This window comes from Cervus canadensis, chromosome 23 (assembly GCF_019320065.1).
Source record: "Cervus canadensis isolate Bull #8, Minnesota chromosome 23, ASM1932006v1, whole genome shotgun sequence".
In the NCBI taxonomy this organism is placed as follows: domain Eukaryota; kingdom Metazoa; phylum Chordata; class Mammalia; order Artiodactyla; family Cervidae; genus Cervus; species Cervus canadensis.
In genome coordinates this window covers 57,602,673-57,622,917 of record NC_057408.1, presented here as the reverse complement: position 1 = coordinate 57,622,917, position 20,245 = coordinate 57,602,673, and positions in this window count along the sequence as shown.

The following is a 20,245-nucleotide window of genomic DNA, read 5'->3' as shown; positions in this document are numbered from 1 at the left end:
TTGCATTGATCACTGAGGAAGTCCTTCTTATCTCCTTGATATTCTGTGGAACTCTGATTTCAAATGGGTATATATTTCCTTTTCTCCTTTGCCTTTCAGTTTAGTTCAGTCACTCAGTCATGTCCGACTCTTTGCGACCCCATGGACCACAGCATGCCAGGCCTCCCTGTCCATCACCAACTCCCGAAGTTTACTCAAACTCATCTGCATTGAGTCGGTAATGCCATCCAACCATCTCATCCTCTGTCATCCCCTTCTCCTCCTGCCTTCAATCTTTCCCAGCATCAGGGTCTTTTCCAATGAATCAGCTTTTCGCATCAGGTGGCCAAAGTATTGGAGTTTCAGCTTCAACATCAGTCCTTCCAATGAACACTCAGGACTGATCTCCTTTAGCATGGACTGGTTGGATCTCCTTGGTGTCCCAGGGACTCTCAAGAGTCTTCTCCAACACTACAGTTCAAGAGCATCAATTCTTTAGCACTCAGCTTTCTTTATAGTCCAACTCTCACATCCATACATGACTATTGGAAAAATCATAGCCTTGACGAGATGGACCTTTGTTGGCAAAGTAATGTCTCTGCTTTTTAATATGCTGTCTAGGTTAGCTTCTCTTCTTTTCTCAGCTATATGTAAGGCCTCCTCAGACAACCATTTTGCTTTTTTGCATTTCTTTTTGTTGGGGGTGGTCTTGACCACTGCCTCCTGTACAATGTCATGAACCTCTGTCCATAGTTCCTCAGGCACTCTGTCTATCAAATCTAATCCCTTGAATCTATTTGTCGCTTCCACTGTATAATCTTAAGGGATTTGATTTAGATCATACCTGAATGGTCTAGTGGTTTTCCCTACTTTCTTCAATTTCAATCTGAATTTGGCAATAAGGAGTTCATGATCGGAGCCACAGTCAGCTCCCTGTCTTGTTTTAGCTGACTGTAGAGAGCTTCTCCATCTTGGCTGCAAAGAATATAATCAGTCTGATTTTGGTATTGATCATCTGGTGATGTCCATGTATAGAGTCTTCTCTTGTGTGTTGGAAGAGGGTGTTTGCTATGACCAGTATGTTCTCTTTGCAAAGCTCTGTTAGCCTTTGACCTACTTCGTTTTTTACTCCAAGGCCAAATTTGCCTGTTACTCCAGGTATCTCTTAACTTCTTACTTTTGCATTCCAGTCCCCTATAATGAAAAGGATATCTTTTTTGGGTGTTAGTTCTAGAAGGTCTTGTAGGTCCTCATAGAACTGTTCAGCTTCAGATTCTTTAGCATTATTGGTCAAGGCATAGACTTGGATTACTGTCATACTGAATAGTTTGCCTTGGAAACAAATGAGATTATTCTGTCATTTTTGAGATTTCATTCCAGTACTGCATTTTGGACTCTTGTTGACTATGAGGGCTACTCCATTTCTTCTAAGGGATTTTTGCCCGCAGTAGTAGATATAATGGTCATCTGAGTTAAATTCATCAATACCAGTCCATTTTAATTCACTGATTCCTAAAATGTTGATGTTTACCCTTTCTATCGCCTGTTTGACCACTTCTAATTTGCCTTGATTCACGGACCTAACATTCCAGGTTCCTATGCAGCATTGTTCTTTACAGCACTGGACTTTACTTCCAATCACTGGTCACATCCACAACTGGGTGTTTTTTTTTTTTTGCTTTGGCTCTGTCTCTTCATTCTTTCTGGAGTTGTTTCTCCACTGATCTCCTGTAGCATATTGGGCTGGGGAGTTCATACTGTCCTGGGGAGTTCATCATTCGTTGTCCTATTTTTTTGCCTTTTCATACTGTTCATGGTGTTCTCAAGGCAAGAATACTAAAGTGGTTTGCCATTCCTTTCTCCAGTGGACCACATTTTGTCAGAACTCTCTACCATGACCCATGTGTCTTGGGTGGCCCTACATGGCATGGCTCATTGTTTCATTGAGCTAGACAAGGCTGTGGTCCATGTGATCAGTTTGATTAGTTTTCTGTGATTCTGTTGGCCCTCTGATGGATAAGGATAAGAGGCTTATCGAATCTTCCTGATGGGAGAGACTGACTGAGGGGAAAATTGGGTCTTGTTCTGATGGGCGGGGCCCGCTCAGTAAATCTTTAATCCAATTTTCTGTTGATGGGCGGGGCTGTGTTCCCTCCCTGTTGTTTGACCTGAGGCCAAACTATGGTGGAGGTAATGAAGATAATGGAGATAATGGTGACCTCCTTCAAAAGCTCCCATGCAAGCTCGGCTACGCTGAGTGCCCCTGGCCCTGCAGCAGGCCTCTGCATGCCTGCTGCTGACCCACGCCTCTGCTGGAGATGCCTGGACACTTCCTGGCAAGTCTGGGTCAGTCTGTTTTGGGGTCACTGGGTCCTGGTGTGCACAAGGTTTTGTTTGTGCCCTCCAAGAGTCTGTTCCCCCAGTCCTGTGTAAGTTCTGTTGGCTCTATGGTGGGATTAATGGCGTCCTCCTCCAAGAGGGCTTATGCCATATCCAGCTCTGCTGTACCCAAAGCCCCTGCCCCTGTGGCAGCCCACTGCTGGCCCGTACCTCCACAGGAGACACTCAGACACCGTTCTGTCTCAGTCTCTGTGGGGTCACTGGGTCCTGGTGTGCACAAGGTTTTGTTTGTGCCCTCCAAGAGTCTGTTCCCCCAGTCCTGTGTAAGTTCTGTTGGCCCTATGGTGGGATTAATGGCGACCTCCTCCAAGAGGGCTTATGCCACACCCAGGGCTGCTGCAGCCAGAGCCCCTGCCCCTGTGGCAGCCCACTGCTGACCCGAACCTCCACAGGAGACACTCAGACATGGTTCTGTCTCAGCCTCTGTGGGGTCTCTGGGTCCTGGTGTGCACAAGGTTTGTTTGAGCCCTCCAAGTGTCTCTGGTGGGTATGGGACTTGATTCTAAACACAATTTCACCCATCCTTCCATCTTACTGGGGTGTTTCCTTTGCCCTTGGACGTGGGGTATCTTTTTTTGGTGGGATCCAACATTTTCCTGTTGACGGTTGTTCAGCAGCGAGTTGTAATTTTGGAGTTTTCACAGGAGTAGATGAGCGCACGTCCTTCTATGCCACCATCTTCCTCTGCCACTCTACGGACTATTAGAAGTTTTATAAATTGGGATGTGCAAGGTGGATGGACAAGCTGGTGCTGACAAGAGTTGCAAGGAGTTTGCACCTCGGGAAATAGTCCTTGGCCGCTAATAGTTAATACCAAAGGGCTATGGCTCCTCCTGGTGGTTATTTCAAGGATGACATGCGTCGCCAAGTCATGTCCAACTGTTTGGGACCCCATGGATTGCAGTATTCCAGGCTTCCCTGTCCTTCACTATCTCCTGGAGTTTGCTCAAACTCATGTCCTTTTTAGGATGAATCCCCCGATTATTTATTTATTAAGTAACTAATGTAATTATTTATTCAGTGAAAAATAAGAATATTTTCAAGAGAAAAGAGAGAAGTATAATATTTATTATGTAAAATATTATGAGACTTCCTGGTGGTTCAGTGGTTAAGAATCTACCTGCCAATGCAGGGGATCCAGGTTTGATCCCTGGTCGGGTAAGGAAGATTCCATATGCTGAGGGGCAACGAAGCCCTTGTGACACAACAACTGAGCCTGCGCTCTAGAGCCCGTGTGCTACAGCTACTGAAGTTCACATGCCCTAGAGTCTGTGCCCTACAGCTAGAGAGTTGCCCCTGCTTGCTGCAACTAGAGAAAGCCCTTGTGCAGCAATGAAGACCCAGCACAGCCACAAATAAGTAAGCAATCATTTTTAAAGTGATTTTTTTAAATTGGAAAAGCTGAAATGATTATTACTAAAACTTTAAAAAAAATTTCTTATTAACTTCCATGAGGCATTTGGACAACTCCTTATTTATATTTTAAAGGGAAGTTTCAAGTATTGTGGGATTTTCTGTGACTCAATTTACTGATCCAGTGTTCCACAGCAGAATCATCAATGAGGCAGTCAGTGAAGATTCCCTAAGTGCAGATTTTCCTGCTGTCTTTGGAATCCAGCACTGCATGTGTAACGGAACTAGTGGAATTCCAAGTACTGTACAACACCGATTTCCTCATAGGTTGTCACATGGCTGTCAAGACAGAGTGGCGAAATCTTCTAGGGTGGGTCAATGGTTTTCTGAATTTTTTGTGTCTGTTGATATACATGATCAGGAGGAACTTTGACTCTTTTCTTTGTAGCAAAGAGCAGCTTTGATTGGTTATTAAGCTGGAATGACCAACCAAGGGTTGCCATTAGAGAAAAGATCCCCCTGCTGAATTATAGCATCATAACCTGGAATGAAAAGCAATGTGTTGTTTTCTTGGGGACAGAGATGTTTCAAATGCTGAGTTTCTTTAGAAAAGAAGAGTAAAGTTCAGTTGCAAAAGCTGACAGCCATATTTCTGAGAAGAAACCCTAAGGGTGCTCAAGGAAAAATATTACAGTGATGCAGTCTCTCTCTAGATGCAATCTAGAAGACAGACTGGCCTGACATATGGAAAGGAAGTCTCTAGAAAAGAACAACACGCATTGATGACATTAACTACAGGATGGATCCACATTTTTAGATCCCAAATATTTCAACAACCTCAGATATGCAGATTATACCACTCTAATGGCAGAAAGTGAAGAGGAACTAAAAGAGCCTCTTAATGAAGGTGAACAGGAGAGTGAAAAAGCTGGCTTGAAACTCAACATTCAGAAAACTAAGATCATGGCATCTGGTCCCATCATTTCATGGCAAATAGATGGGGAAAAGTGGAAGCTGTGACAGATTTTATTTTCTTGGGCTCCCAAATCACTGCAGATGGTGACTGCAGTCATGAAATTAGAAGACACTTGCTCCTTGGAAAGAAAGTTATGACAAACCTGGACAGCCTATTAAAAAGCAGAGACATCACTTTGCTGACAAAAGACCACATAGTCAAAGTTGTAGTTTTTCCAGTAGTTATGTACTATGAATATAAGAGTTGGACCATAAAAAGGTTGAGTGCAGAAGAATTGATGCTTTTGAATTGTGGTGCTGGAAAAGACTCTTGAGAGTTCCTTGGACTGCAAGGAGATCCAACCAGTCAATCCTAAAGGAAATCAACCCTGAATATTCATTGGAAGGACTGATGAAGCTTCAGCTTCAGCTGAAGCTCCAATATTTTGGCCACCTGATGCAAAGAGCCAACTAATTGGAAAAGACCCTAATGATGGGAAACATTGAGGGCAGGAGGAGAAGGGGACAAAAGAGGATGAGATGGTTAGACAGCATCACTAATTCAATGGACATGAATTTGAGCAAGCTCTGGGAGATAATGGAGGAAGAGGAGTCCATGGGGTCGCAAAGACTTGGACACAACTTAGTGACTGAACGATAACAATATTGTGTGTGTGTGTTAGTCGCTCAGTCGTGTCCAACTTTTTGGGACCCCATGGACTGTAGCCCGCCAGGCTCCTCTGTCCATGGACTTCTCCAGGCAAGAATACTGGAGTGGGTTGCCATTCCCTTCTCCAGGAGGTCTTCCCAACCCAGGGATTGACCTCGGATCTCCCACACTGCAGGCAGATTCTTTACTGTCTGAGCTACCAAGGAAGCCCATAACAACTTTAAACGTACCCAGTTCAGTTCAGTTCAGTTCAGTCGCTCAGTCGTGTCCGACTCTTTGTGACCCCATGAATCACAGTATGCCAGGCCTCCCTGTCCATCACCCACTCCTGGAGTTTACTCAAACTCATGCCCATCGAGTCGGTGATGCCATCCAGTCATCTCATCCTCTGTCGTCCCCTTCTTCTCCTGCCCCTAATCCCTCCCAGCATCAGTGTCTTTTCCAATGAGTCAACTCTTTGCATGAGGTGTCCAAAGTACTGGAGTTTCAGCTTCAGCATCAGTCCTTCCAATGAACACCCAGGACTGATCTCCTTTAGGATGGACTGGTTGGATCTCCTTGCAGTCCAAGGGGCTCTCAAGAGTCTTCTCCAATACCACAGTTCAAAAGCATCAATTTTTCGGCGCTCAGCTTTCTTCACAGTTCAACTCTCACATCCATACATGACCACTGGAAAAACCATAGCCTTGGCCAGATGGACCTTTGTTGGCAAAGTAATGTCTCTGTTTTTTAATATGCTATCTAGGTTGGTTATAACTTTCCTTCCAAGGAGTAAGTGTCTTTTAATTTCATGGCTGTAGTCACCATCTGCAGTGATTTTGGAGCCCCCCAAAATAAAGTCTGACACTGTTTCCACTGTCTCCCCATCTATTTTCCCATGAGGTGATGGGACTAGATGCCATGATTTCTTAGTTTTCTGAATGCTAAGCTTTAAGCCAACTTTTTGATTTCTTTCACTTTCATCAAGAGGCTTTTTAGTACCTCTTCACTTTCTGCCATAAGGGTGGTGTCATCCGCATATCTGAGGTTATTGACATTTCTCCTGGCAATCTTGATTCCTGCTTGTGCTTCTTCCATTCCAGCATTTCTCCTGATGTACTCTGCATATAAGTTAAATAAGCAGGGTGACAATATGCAGCCTTGACATACTCCTTTTCCTATTTGGAACCAGTCTGTTGTTCCATGTCCAGTTCTAGCTGTTGCTTCCTGACCTGAATACAGGTTTCTCAAGAGGCAGGTCAGGTGGTCTGGTATTCCCATCTCTTTCAGAATTTTCTGCAGTTTATTGTGATCCACACAGTTGAAGGCTTTGGCCAAATCTACCCAATTCTACCCAATTGAATATTAAGGGATATTGGAGTTGTTTCCAGCTTTGCTGTTATGAAAATGGATGGAACACAAATTGTTTAAAAAAGATCCATTTTTAAAAAAAGTCAGCCCCCTCGCAAGGGATCTCTCCCTGAGACATGGCATGCTTCTTGTGAAGTGGGTCTGTTCTGGTCTCTTTGTTCTGCTTCAAGGTCTCTACTTCTTGTTCCTTGTACAATCCCACATCACCCTTAACATCATAGCTTTGGAATAAATTTCTTTATCTTTTTTTCTTCTTTTTTAATCATTGAAAGAAAGTCTCTAATTTGCTATTTTTTTGTGGTGTGGGCCTCATAGTATAAGTTAGGGAGTCTCTGCTGGAATCTACCCCTAAAGCAGCATGTAAAGTGTTAGATTTCCATATCCTCAGATGTAAGACAGCATATGAAGGGGTGGACAGAAGTCTCAGGGGGGCAGTATTTTTAAATGTCTGCTTGCAGATGCATTTTCTAGTCCCTTGGAAGTAGGACTATGTCAGAGATAAGTTGCAGAGACAAGGGGCAGGATGGGTGCCGTCTGTCTTGCTGAGATAATCCCTGTGGAGAAGGAAAAGGCAGCCCACTCCAGTATCCTTGCCTGGGAAATCCCATGTTTGATCCCTGGGTTGGGAAGATCCCCTGGAGAAGGAAGTGGCGACCCACTCCAGTGTTCTTGCCTGGAGAGTTCCATGGACAGAGGAGCCTGGCAGGCTACAGTCCATGGGGCCACAAAGAGTCGGACACGACTGAGTGACTTTCACTTTACTTCACTTCTGTAAGCTTTGGGCAGGCTCTCCATCTCTGTGACTGAGTTGTTTCACTCTGATCCTCAGCATGCACACTTGGCCCTGATCTGTGTGGACCTGTCCAGGGCTGTTCTAGGTGCTCCTCTGGGGGCCGAGGCTGTGACCCGGCCCCTCAAGATGATGTGCACAAGCTGTGTGTATTAGGCTTCACAAAAAAATGTGGGAAAACTTTCATGTTTTTCTCCCATTGCTGAGTTTCATGGGTTATCACCAGACTTTCCAGAAAGAGAGCCTATGTAATGATGTTTAGTCTCAGATATTTTGCACTTGGAAAATAAAATTTTCCAGATGTCTTTCATTAAATCTAAAGCTACTGCCGATTACTATGTTTAAAAAAAGATAAATATCCTTTGGTCTTGTTTTAATTAATTTATTGTGAAACATTTTATTACAAAATCATCTTTGGATTTGATTTTAAAAAATAAGGCACAAGGAGAAAATTAGGAAGTAAAGTTGGTTAGAAAAGCTCTTGAACTTTCCAAGTGATATTTCTCAGTATGTTTATAACCTGATGAGGGAGAGGAAGAAACATCCACAGAGATGTGTAGCAAAGGTGCTTAGTTACAAGAGGATGCAGACCATGGAGGCCGGGTCATGTGACATGATAAGGGAGGGAGCCTAGGATGAATGGAATCCAAGTTGGGAAGGAAGTGTTCATCTAAAACCCCCAGAGACATGGACTGTCCTGCTGGCAAGAAAGGACACCATTTCCCCCAGTTCACTTCCCAGGCAAAGAAAGCAACCAGTTTTCTTACAAAATGAATAGATATTTTCCCTATTTGACAACAACATTGCCACACAGAACCTCTTCACAAGGTTTAAAAGAACAAATAATGGATATGCACTAAAGCGGAAAAGGTTTAAATGAGACAGCAGCAGGAAATGCCACCCTCACCCTGCTTCCAGCTGTGGCAGGTCTGGCTGTTCCGCTAAAACAGTCAGAGCCCAGCTGCCGAGTTTGGCAGATCTAAGAAGGTACCACTCACTCATCGAAAGGTAGGATGAATAGCTTTGCAAGACCCAGTGAGCCAGCACTTGCATCAGATGGTATTCTCTGTTTCATTTACGAGCAGGTATTATGAGGAAGTGTCCCCCCAGGGTGGTGTCCCTCCCCCTCGATGCGTGTGGAATAGTGAGGGCAGGTGCTGTTCCTTTCCGGCACTAGGTTGTCAGCATGGCTCCTAATTTCATTCTTGGTCTCCAGCAAGTTTATCTTCTACTTTTCACTAGGCCTTATTAGTAATATAATCGCTCATTTACTGAGCCTCCATCCTTGTTTCTGCCTAATGAGCTTTTCTACCTCTTTTAATTTCTCCCTTTTTTTCTTTCACTTCTGTTTGTTTTGTCTACTTTGTGTATTTTGACTCCCCTCTGAAGCTGGTGTATTATTCATGGAATTGAAATGCAGATAAAGATAAGTATACTCATAGTGGAAGAAGTCACAGTTGAGCTAAAAGTTCACATTTTAATATTCTTGTCACAGAAACAAAGCTTAGTCACAATTAGAGAAAATAGTTTCATATTATTTATGGTAAAGCTGCAGGAATGTGGGCATCAGTGAGATTTGCTATTAGAAATCACCTCTTTCCTCTCTCTCTCATCACCCCCCTCTCTCATCTTCCTCTCTTGGTTCCTTCTTTCTTTCCTCCTTTCAATAGAGTGGGATGTGGTTTGATTGTTAGATTTCCACTTTGGTCTTGTCATAATGATCAAGTCATAAGAAGGTTGAACAAATCTGCCTAGTTTATTAAAGATTAATTCTGTTGAAGATTTTTCACAAAATTAAAGCCACATAACCAATCAAACAAAATGCAAAATAAAACCATAGCTCTGGCATCACTGCTTTGTTTATATCTATACTTAAAAAAAAAAAATCTTAAAAAAAAAAAAAAATCTTGTGACTAGAGCTCCTTTCGCAGCACACACCATCTATCTGTATATGTGTTGCCATGGTAATGGGCTGTTGTGACGTTTATACAATAAGGGGCACAATTGGTGGATGGTTTTCTTAAACACAGGAAGAAATCTACAAGTATTTTCCATCTGTTCCTGGAAATGTCTAATCTCCCTTGGTGACTGCTTTTATGTATCAGTTGTATAGATTTAGATTAATGTCAGCCTTCTACCAATAAAAGATCTTTTTTCATTTGTGGGCTAATTAAGTTGTTTTAAGTGTGTAGGACCAGTCAACCCCATGACCAATTCCCAAAGGAAATTGATGCCTCCTTGTTGGTTGAGAATATTCTTCTGTAACATGGAAAATAACATACAATTGGAATGGTGGTCTTTAGAAAGCAATGCTGTAATTAGAGAACATTTCAGAACACCCTCAGATGTGATATCTGTGATAATTGCAAGGTTGATTGTGGTTAGCTCCATAACATTTAAAAATTGGGTCAAGCATCATGTGAACCAAAAAGTGCTCCTAGCTGACGGAAGTGAGCAAGCTTTATTCATTGCTCCTTCCTGAATTACTCTCAACATAGTTCAAAAGCACTAATAGTTCAAAAGCATTAATTCTTTGGTGCTCAGCTTTCTTTATGCACATGACTACTAGAAAGATAAGCTTTGACTATATGGACCTTTGTTGGCAAAGTGATGTCTCTACTTTTTAATACACTGTCTTTGTTTGTCATAGCTTTTCTTCCAAGGTGCAAGTGTCTTTTAATTTCATGGCTGCAGTCACCATCTGCAGTGATTTTGGAGTCCAGAAAAATAAAGTCTCTCACTGTTTCCATTGTTTCCCCATTTTTTGCCATGAAGTGATGGGACGGGTTGCCATGATCTTAGTTTTTTCACCTTCATCAAGAGGCTCTTTAGTTCCTCTTCACTTTCTGTCATTAGTATGGTGTCATCTGCATATCTGAGGTTACTGATATTTCTCCCAGCAATCTTTTTTTTTTCTCTCCCAGGAATCTTGATTTCAGTTTATGATTCATCCAGCCCGGCATTTCGCATGATGTACTCTGCATAGAAGTTAAAAAAGCAGGGTGACAGTATACAGCCTTGATGTAATCTTTTCCCAATTTAGAACCAGTCTGATGTTCCATGTCTGGTTCTAACTGTTGCTTCTTGACCTGCATACAGATGTCTCAGGAAACAGGTAAGATGGTCTGGTATCCCCATTTCTGTAAGAACTTCCCACAGTTTGTTTTGATCCACACAGTCAAAGGCTTTAGCATAGTCAATGAAGCAGAAGTAGATGTTTTTCTGAAATCTTGCTTTTTCTATGACCAAACAGATACTGGCAATTTGATCTCTGGTTTCTCTGCCTTTTCAAAATCCAGCTTGTACATCTGGAAGTTCTCAGTTCATGTACTGTTGAAGCCTAGCTTGAAGGATTTTGAAATATTTAAAATCCTAAAAGATGGTGCTGTTAAAGTGCTGCATTCAATATGCCAGCAAATTTAAAAAAACTCAGCAGTGGCCACAGGACTGGAAAAGGTCAGTTTTCATTCCAGTCCCAAAGAATGGCAACGCCAAAGAATGCTCAAACTGCCACATAATTGCGCTCATTTCACATGATAGCAAGATAATGCTCAAAATTCAAGACTAGACTTTTAAAAATGATACAATTTAATAAAGAGGTGGATCATTCCCTTGTGGGTTTATTTTGCTTTCTTATTGATTCATCTCATGTTGAAGATGTTTTTCCATTTATTTTGCTCTTATAAAGGACTTAACACAAACACCAAGCCTTTCTTCTCTGTTACCATGGACCCAGATCTCTAGCTCCTCCTATAAATTGTCTAAGTAACCTTATAGTGACTTTGGGGGGTGGTATGAACCCGTGTCTCCTACGTAGTCCAGATGTCCTAAACTTGTAAGAGCTATCTTCCCCCTCCTGCCTGCCTCAAACACGAATTCTTTCTAGGTGCCCGGAACCTGCTCATTGTTGGGGATAAAGTGGCCTGTGGACACACGTGTTTATAAGTAACTGTACGATTGTGATATTGTGGTTTTATAGTAATAAATTTATATTGGTCTTTCTCCACCTTCTGACACAGGTCTCCTGAAATCCTTTTAATTTCCTGAGAGGAGCTTCTTTTGTTCTAATGAGATGACTCTGGGTAGACTCCTGGATAACTCTGGGGTGAGGTCTGGTCACCAGAAAGACTGACCTGGGTTTAGAAGCTTGGGGTTTTCAGCCCCACCTCCACCCTCCAGGAAACGGTAGGGGCTGGAGACTGAGTGAATGTCTGTCATGCCCACCTAAGGAAGCCTCCCCAACAGTCCCAACAGCAGAGGGCCAGGAGAGCTTCCTTGCTGCAGACACATCCACATGCTTGGAGGGGGACGCCAGCTTCATGGGGACAGATACTGCTGTCTTAGGATCCTCCCAGAACTCTCCCTGGGGACACTGCTTCACCCGGACACTCATATACGTCCTTTATCTCATCCTGTAATAGACCAGTAAACGTTAAGTTGGCATTTCCCTAAATTCTGTGAGCTGTTCTAGCAAATAATTGAATCCAAGGGGTTGGGGGGGGGGAGGGCACAGGGACGTCTGGTCTGCAGTCCAGTGGGACAGAGTGGTGGGTAACCTGGGGACCTCACAGTGATTGCCACCTGAAGCGGGCTGTCTCATGGACCTGAGTCCTTACCCTAGAGGACATGGGGTTCTTTAGAAGAGTGTCAAAACCGAGTTAAATGGTGGGATGCCGAGCTGGCATCACACGTCTAGTGTCGGGGGCTGGGGGTGGTGAGTGTGTTCACAGAGCGAAGGAGACTCAGGAGGGGGAAAAAACTGAGGATTTTTCTTTTCACAAGGATAGTGTGAAAAAATGCTTTAAAAAAGCTGTGAGAGCCACAAGAGCACATGGCAACAGTTTCTCCAATGGATTTGTTAATGTCAGTGTTAAAAATATGGACATTTGGAAATTAGCTCTGAGGTACTTAACTTTACTCAATAGAGAAACTGGCTAAAATAGTTTAGCTTTAGTTAGTCCTTTCAGACATTTTTGCAAGATCACTTTAGCCCTCGTTTGATAGTTGGAAAATCCCACACTTTATAGGAAACTCAAAACAGAAAGGAGAATTTTCTTGCAGTAACATCCCTGTTGCATTTTGCAGAGAAACACTGGTGTGAATGTGCCTAAAGCCCAGTGACTCCGAGATGGGAATGGCTGGCCCAGGTCCTCGTCCCACTCGTCCCTTCAGCGCCATGCAGGCCCATGTTGGACCACTCATCTCACCTCCCAAGGGCTGACTCAATGTCACTAAAAAGGAAGTTTTATGAGTATTCAGAATAGCAACAGAAAACCCATCTCCTCAGGCAGTGTGTTTTTTGTTAACATGTCCTGTAACAAATCACATTTTTTTTTTTCTTTTTTTTTTATTATTTTTTTTTTTCCAGTGGGTTTGTCATACATTGATATGAATCAGCCATGGATTTACATGTATTCCCAATCCCGATCCCCCCTCCCACCTCCCTCTCCACCCGATTCCTCTGGGTCTTCCCAGTGCACCAGGCCGGAGCACTTGTCTCATGCATCCCACCTGGGCTGGTGATCTGTTTCACCATAGATAGTATACATGCTGTTCTTTTGAAATATCCCACCCTCACCTTCTCCCACAGAGTTCAAAAGTCTGTTCTGTATTTCTGTGTCTCTTTTTCTGTTTTGCATATAGGGTTATCGTTATCACCTTTCTAAATTCCATATATATGTGTTAGTATGCTGTAATGTTCTTTATCTTTCTGGACAAATCACATTTTTAATGTTTTCTGCCTAAATTGTATATCATGATAGGATTTTGATAATATTTTGCACTTTTCAAGAAAAGTTAAAGATAAAAGTTCACAATAATAAAAATAGTAGAGATACATCAAATATTTTTCTTACATGTCATACAAATTTAGAAAAGTGAAAGAAACAAAAACAAGAAAACCCATGCATTTGTCACTCACAGATAAACCCAAGGCTAATTTTCCATTTTTCCTGCTTATGTAAGACTGTATCTACATTTTTGTTAAAATAAAAATGGACAACATGCACTGTCTTAAAATACATATTTAATATTTAGGATACTGGGACCATCTTTCCATACCATCACCAACCCTGCTGTAGAACCATTCTAGGCTGCCTCCCATGCCCTTTGTCACCATTCATTAACACAATCCTCTTACTGTTAACATGTTTGTTTCTCAATACTCATTATTAGAAGCAGTGATTCAATTGCAAAAGAAACTTTTGTACTCTTGTGGCTTTTGAATTTGTAAAAGAAAATTAAGAAACTGACTAAAAAACAGTTTTCTAGCATCAAAGTAGTAGACTCATATTTAATTGGGTTGAATAGAACAAAAGTTTTAGCAGTTCATTAGAGCTCTGGTGAGAGTAAATAACATGAGGCATTAATTTTGTTCCAAAAGCCTGGAATATTATTACAATTTATTTGTAGTTAAGAAAAATAATTTAGAGTAATAGTAGCATTATATCACAATAGCACATATAGTGAGAATCACATATCTAATGTACATAACACTAGTGTAACTGGTATTTATGAATATCCTGGAAATTTGCTATAATGTCTTTTTGTACTGTCAATCTTTAGGTTCAACAGCATCTAAATTCTCTCAGATTCAGTCTTGAAAAGAGACACACAAAAATGAGTAGTATGGAGTCTCTTTTCATGTGCCTGTTGTCTTTCTGTATATCTTCTTTGGAGAAACATTGGGTTGCTGTCTTTTGTTGTGGTGGTTATTGAGTTATAGGAGCTGTTTGTGTATTTTGGAAGTTAAACCCTTGTTGGTCACATCATTTGCAAATATCTTCTCTCAAACAGAAGATATTTTTGTACTGGGACCACTGAATACCCACATGCAAAAGTTGGACTCTTACCTCACCCCATATTCAAAGTTAACTTAAAATGGGCCCACGGCCTATATATAAAAATCAACATTATAAAACTCGAGAAGAAAACACGAGAGTAAATCTTCACAACCTTGGATTTGGCCATGATTTCTTAGACCTGATACCAAAAACACCAGCAACAAAAGACAAAATAGGTAAATCAGACTTCCTCAAAACAAAAAATTGATGCTTTTGAACTGCAGAGTTGGAGAAGACTCTTGAGTGTGGACTGCAAGGAGATCCAACCAGTCAATCCTGAAGGAAATCAGTCCTGAATATTCATTGGAAGGGCTGATGCTGAAGCTGAAACTCCAATACTTTGGTCACCTGATGTGAAGAACTGACTTATTGGAAAAGACCCTGATGCTGGGAAAGGTTGAAGGCAGGAGGAGAAAGGGACGACAGAGGATGAGATGGTTGGATGGTATCACCTACTTGATGGACATGAGTTTGAGCTGGCTCCGGGAGTTGGTGATGGACAGGGAAGCCTGGCATGTTGTAGTTCATGGGGTTGTAAAGGGTCGGACATGACTGAGCAACTGAACTGAACTGAATTGATAAAAGGAGAAAGGAAAAAGATAATCCACCATCCAAAATGGCACAGGCTATTGTAAATCATATCTCTGACACATGTCTATAGCCACCCAGCCCATGCCCCTGCTGGTGCAGTGGGGTGCCTGTGTGACCCCTCCTGTCCCAGTTGATGAAGGGACTGCAGGTCCCACAGAACCCAAGGGATGGTCATCCTCCTCTGCACCCTTGGGGAGTGAGTGCTGGATTGCTTTGAGCCCAGATTCCTTCTCATCACTGGCCTCAAAGGCTGAGCGCTTCAGCATGCCTCCAGAAGAACAGGGAGTATTTACAGGTCTTTGAAAATAGTCTTCACTTTTCTTCATGATCTTACCATATGATCCAGTCCTTGAATTCCTTGGTATCAATCGATCCACATGAGTCACATGCTTATATCCACACATAAAGCTGCTCCTGGACATGTAGGGCAGATTTGTCCATCACCGGCAGAACTTGGAAGCAACCAAGATGTTTTTCAGAAGGTGAATGGGCATAGAGATTGGGCTCCATCCATTCAACAGAATGGTGCTGAAAGGCATGGAGTCTTGGCAAGACAAGTGGGGCACCTTAACATATTACTCATTGAAAGAAGCCAATCTGGGGATGGGGCAAAGCTTGGGGTACCAATTACATATGACATTTGGGAAAAGGCAAACCATGAAAAGGGTGAAAAATCAGTGCGTAGCCAGGAGTTTGCGGCAGGGTTGAGGGGTGGGGGGTAATAAATGGGTCAAGCACAGAGGAATTTTATGGCAGGGAACTGTAGGGTGTGATACATTCATGGTGAGATACATTTGTCAAAACCCATAGAATGTATGACTCTAGGAGTGATGCCTAATGTAAATGCTGGACTCTGGTGATCATGATGTATCCATGTAGATTCATCCATAGTAACTGACACCAGAATGTTGTAGGATAGTTGGGATAGTTGAGCACCTGTGTGGGGAGGGGTGGAGGTGGCAGGGTGGGAGAAGCAACAGCAGAGCTGGGGGCACATAGCGCCTTTCTGTTCTCGGTCCAATTTTGCTGTGAACTCAAAACTTCTTTAAAAAAGAAAAAACGCCTATTTAAACAAACAAAAAAAAAATTCCAGTAGTATTCCATGGCTGCTCCTCTTCAAGTCCTCAATTTGGCTGGGCCACTTGAGAGTTAAACTTCAGCAGATATTGTCATTTCAACCTGCATCCTTTCCAAGTTTCATCTGACATCTACTTTTTAATCTCACTGCACAGTTTTCTGTTTTTTAAGATAGTACTTTTTCTTCTTTTTAAAATTAATTTTAAAAATTAATTATTTTTTAGCTATATTACACATCTTGCAGGATCTTAATTCCTCAACCAAGGATTGAACTTGGGCCCTTGCAGTGAAAGCACCGAGTCCTAACCACTGAATCACCAGGAGATTCCCTTTCTCTCCCCCCACCGTTTAAAAAAGTTGCTTTATAATTGATGGGCAATATTATATTAATTTTCTGGTACACAACATAGTGCTTCTATATTTTTATGCATTATAAAATGATCACCAAGATAAGTCTAGTTACCATTTGTCACCAAACAATGTTATTACGGGGTCATGGACTCTACTCCCTAGTCTGTACATTATATCCCTGTGACATTTGTTTTATAACTGGAATTCAGTACCCCCTAATCTTTCTCACCCTCTGCACTCATGCCTCTATCCTTCTCCCTTCTGTCAACCACCAGCATGTTCTTGGGATGAGTCATTTCTGTTGCGTTTGTTCACTTGTAATATTTTGTAGTTTCTATGTATGAGTGACATTATAAGGTTTCTCTTTCTCTGTCTGCCATATCTCACTTAACACGATACCCTCTAGGTCCATTCATGTTGTTGTGGTATCATTATTTTTTGTGGCTGAGTCATAAATCATTGTGTATGTATGTATACATATGAAAACTTCTCTATCCATTTGTCAGTCAGTGGACATTTTGGTGGCTTCCATGCCTTGGCTATTGCCAGTAAAGCTGCCATGAACATAGTGGTGTGCATATCTTTTTGAATTTGTGTTTTTGTTGACCTCAGAAAGATACCCCAAGTGTAATTCCTGCATCATATGGTAGTTTTAGTCTTAATTTCTTGAGGAAACTCTGTACTGTTTTCCATAGTGGCTGTACCAGTGAACATTCCCAACTAAATGCATGAGGGTCCTCCAAATCCTTGCTACTAGTTACTTGTTGTCTTTTGGATGGTAGCCATTTTTTTTAAGGTGTGAGGTGATAATCTCATTGTTCTTTTGTTGTGCATTTCCCTAATGATAAGTGATACTGATGATAGTTTCATGTGTCTCTTGGCCAGCTGTACATACTCTGGAAAAATGTTCGTTCCAACTTTTATTTGGATTTTTGGCTTTTGGAGGCTCACTTGCATTGAGTTCTTCATCTATTTTGGATAGGAACCCCTTTTCAGATATATTGTTTGCAAATATTTTGTCACGTTCAGTATGCTGCCTTTTCATTTTGTGGATGCTTTCCTTTGCCTTTGAAAAGCTTTTCAGTTGAATGGAGTCCCATTGGTTTATTCTTCTTTTGTTCCCCTTGCTTTGGGGGACAGAGCCAGAAAACATTGCTTTGACTGATGTCAAAGAGTGTACTGCCTATGTTTTCTTCTAGGAGCTTCAGGCCTTACATTGAAGCATTTGATTTATTTTGAGGTTGCTTTTGTAGATGGTACAAGAAAAGATTCCAGTTTGATTCTTGTGCATGCAGCTGTCGGTTTTCCCAATACTGTTCCTTGAAGAGGCTATCTTTCCCCCCATTGTATAGTCCCACCTCCTTTGTCATAGATGAATATATGCATGTGTTTATTTATGGGCCTTCAATTATGTTCCATGAATCTATACAATACTTTTGTTCCAATACCATACTGTCATTATTATTCTAGATTTGTAGTTTGAAATCAGGGAGCATGATATGTCCAAGTTTGTGCTTCTTTTTGTATTGACCATTCAGGTTCTTTTGTGTTTTCTGTCACATTTTAGAATTCTTTGTTCTAGTTCTCCATAAAATTCCATTGATATTTTGATAGGAATGGCATCAAATCTCTAGATTGCTATGGGGTGTGGAATCATTTTAACAATACGATTTTTTTTCTAATCCAGGAACAGGTTGTATATGTCCATTTGTTTGTGTTATTTCCAATTTCTTTCTTCAGCATCTTTCAGTTTTCCAAGTACAGGTTTTTTACCTACTGGTTTAGATGTGTTCCTAGGTATTTAATTTTGTTAATGTCATTGTCAATAGTGTTGTTTGTCTTAATTTCTCATTCTGATTGTTTGTTGCCAATGTATAGCCATGTAATCGATAAAAGCAGAGACATCACTTTGCCAACAAAGGTCCGTATAGTCAAAGCTATGGTTTTCTCAGTAGTCATGTATGGATGTGAGAGTTGGACCATAAAGAAGGTTGAGTGCCAAAAAAATTGATACTTTCAAATTGTGTTGCTGGAGAAGACTCTTGAGAGTCCCTTGGACAGCAAGGAGATCAAACCAGTCAATCCTAAAGGAAATCAGTCCTGAATATTCATTGGAAAGACTGATGTTGAAGCTGAAGCTCCAATACTTTGGCCACCTGATGTGAAGAGCCAACTCATTGAAAAAGACCCTGATGCTGGGAAAGATTGAAGCAGGAGGAGAAGGGGGCAACAGAGGATGAGATGACTGGATGGCATCATTTCAATGGACATGAATTTGAGCAAACTCCAGGAGATAGTGAAGGACAGGGGATCCTGAGGTGCTACAGTCCATGGGGTTGCAAAGAGTCAGATATGACTTAGTGACTAAACAATAGCTGCTTTGTGTCTTGCAACTTAACTGAATTTTCCAATGAGTTGTATTTGCTTTGGTGAGTCTTCCTAAGGATTTTCTACATAAAACATCATGTCATCTACAAACAGTGACAGTTTTACTTTTTCCTCTGCCATTGGATTCCTTTTATTTCTTTTTCTTATCTAGTTACTATGTCTAGGACTTCCTAGATCATGTTGAATGACAGTGGTGAGAATGGTCGGTCAGTGTTAGAGTTGAGTTTAAGTATAACTGGCCCTCTTTTTCTTCCTCCCTCTCCATCTCTCTGAGGCTTCCAGGAAGGACAGGACTAGTCCAGGGTCACACATGACTCAGCGAGGTGAACTGTACCTTTATTTCTCTGCACCCCCCAGGCTTGGGCATAGTTTTCTGTATCATGTATCTTCTTTGACCAGGTATCCACTTAGAGCTTTCCTATTTTTTGTCTTTCTTTTTTATTTTAAAAATTTTGAAAGTGTGATAATACATTTACAGGAGACTTGGAAAATACAAAACAAAGTTACATATAGTTCAACTATATATTATAATTATTTTTTAAGTAGATAAATTTAGATTTTTAGTTGGAGTTTCAATATCAAACTGTCAAAAATTAATAGCATGAATATACAGAAAAGTAGAAGGATACAGTAGACCTGAAAAGCACTATGAACCAATTCAACATAATTAAGATTTATAAAATTTTCACACAACAGCAGGGTACAAATTCTATTCAAGTTCCCATAGACTATAAACCAGGAGACATTGGAACATATCCAGGGCCACAAAACAAGGTACAAAAATTTCATGATTTTGTATTGAAATCATAGAGTCTATCTCTTATTATTGTGTAATTATGTTAAAATCATTACCAAAAGATATTTGAAAATAACCCACATACTTTCAAGTATAATGTGGCAGTTACAAAGAGAAATCTTTGACTTAGCCATTGAATGCTGCTGCTAAGTTGCTTCAGTCGTGTCCAACTGTGTGACCCCATTGACAGCAACCCACCAGGCTCCTCTGTCCCTGGGATTCTCCAGGTAAGAATACTGGAGTGGGTTGCCATTGCCTTCTCCAATGCATGCATGCATGCTAAGTCGCTTCAGTCATGTCTGACTCTGTGAGACCTCATGGACAGCAGCCCACAAGGCTCCTCTGTCCACAGGATTCTCTAGGTAAGAATACTGGAGTAGCCATTGAATAGATCTTTCCTATTTTTAATGGGGTTGCTTGTGTTAGAGGGAATATCAGACCACCTGACCTGCCTCTTAAGAAATCTGTATGCAGGTCAGGAAGCAACAGTTAGATCTGGACATGGAACAACAGACTGGTTCCAAATAGGAAAAGGAGTATGTCAAGGCTGTATATTGTTACCCTGCTTATTTAACTTATATGCAGAGTACATCATGAGAAACGCTGGGCTGGAAGAAGCACAAGCTGTCAAGATTGCTGGGAGAAATATCAATAACCTCAGACATGCAGATGACACCACCCTTATGGCAGAAAGTGAAGAGGAA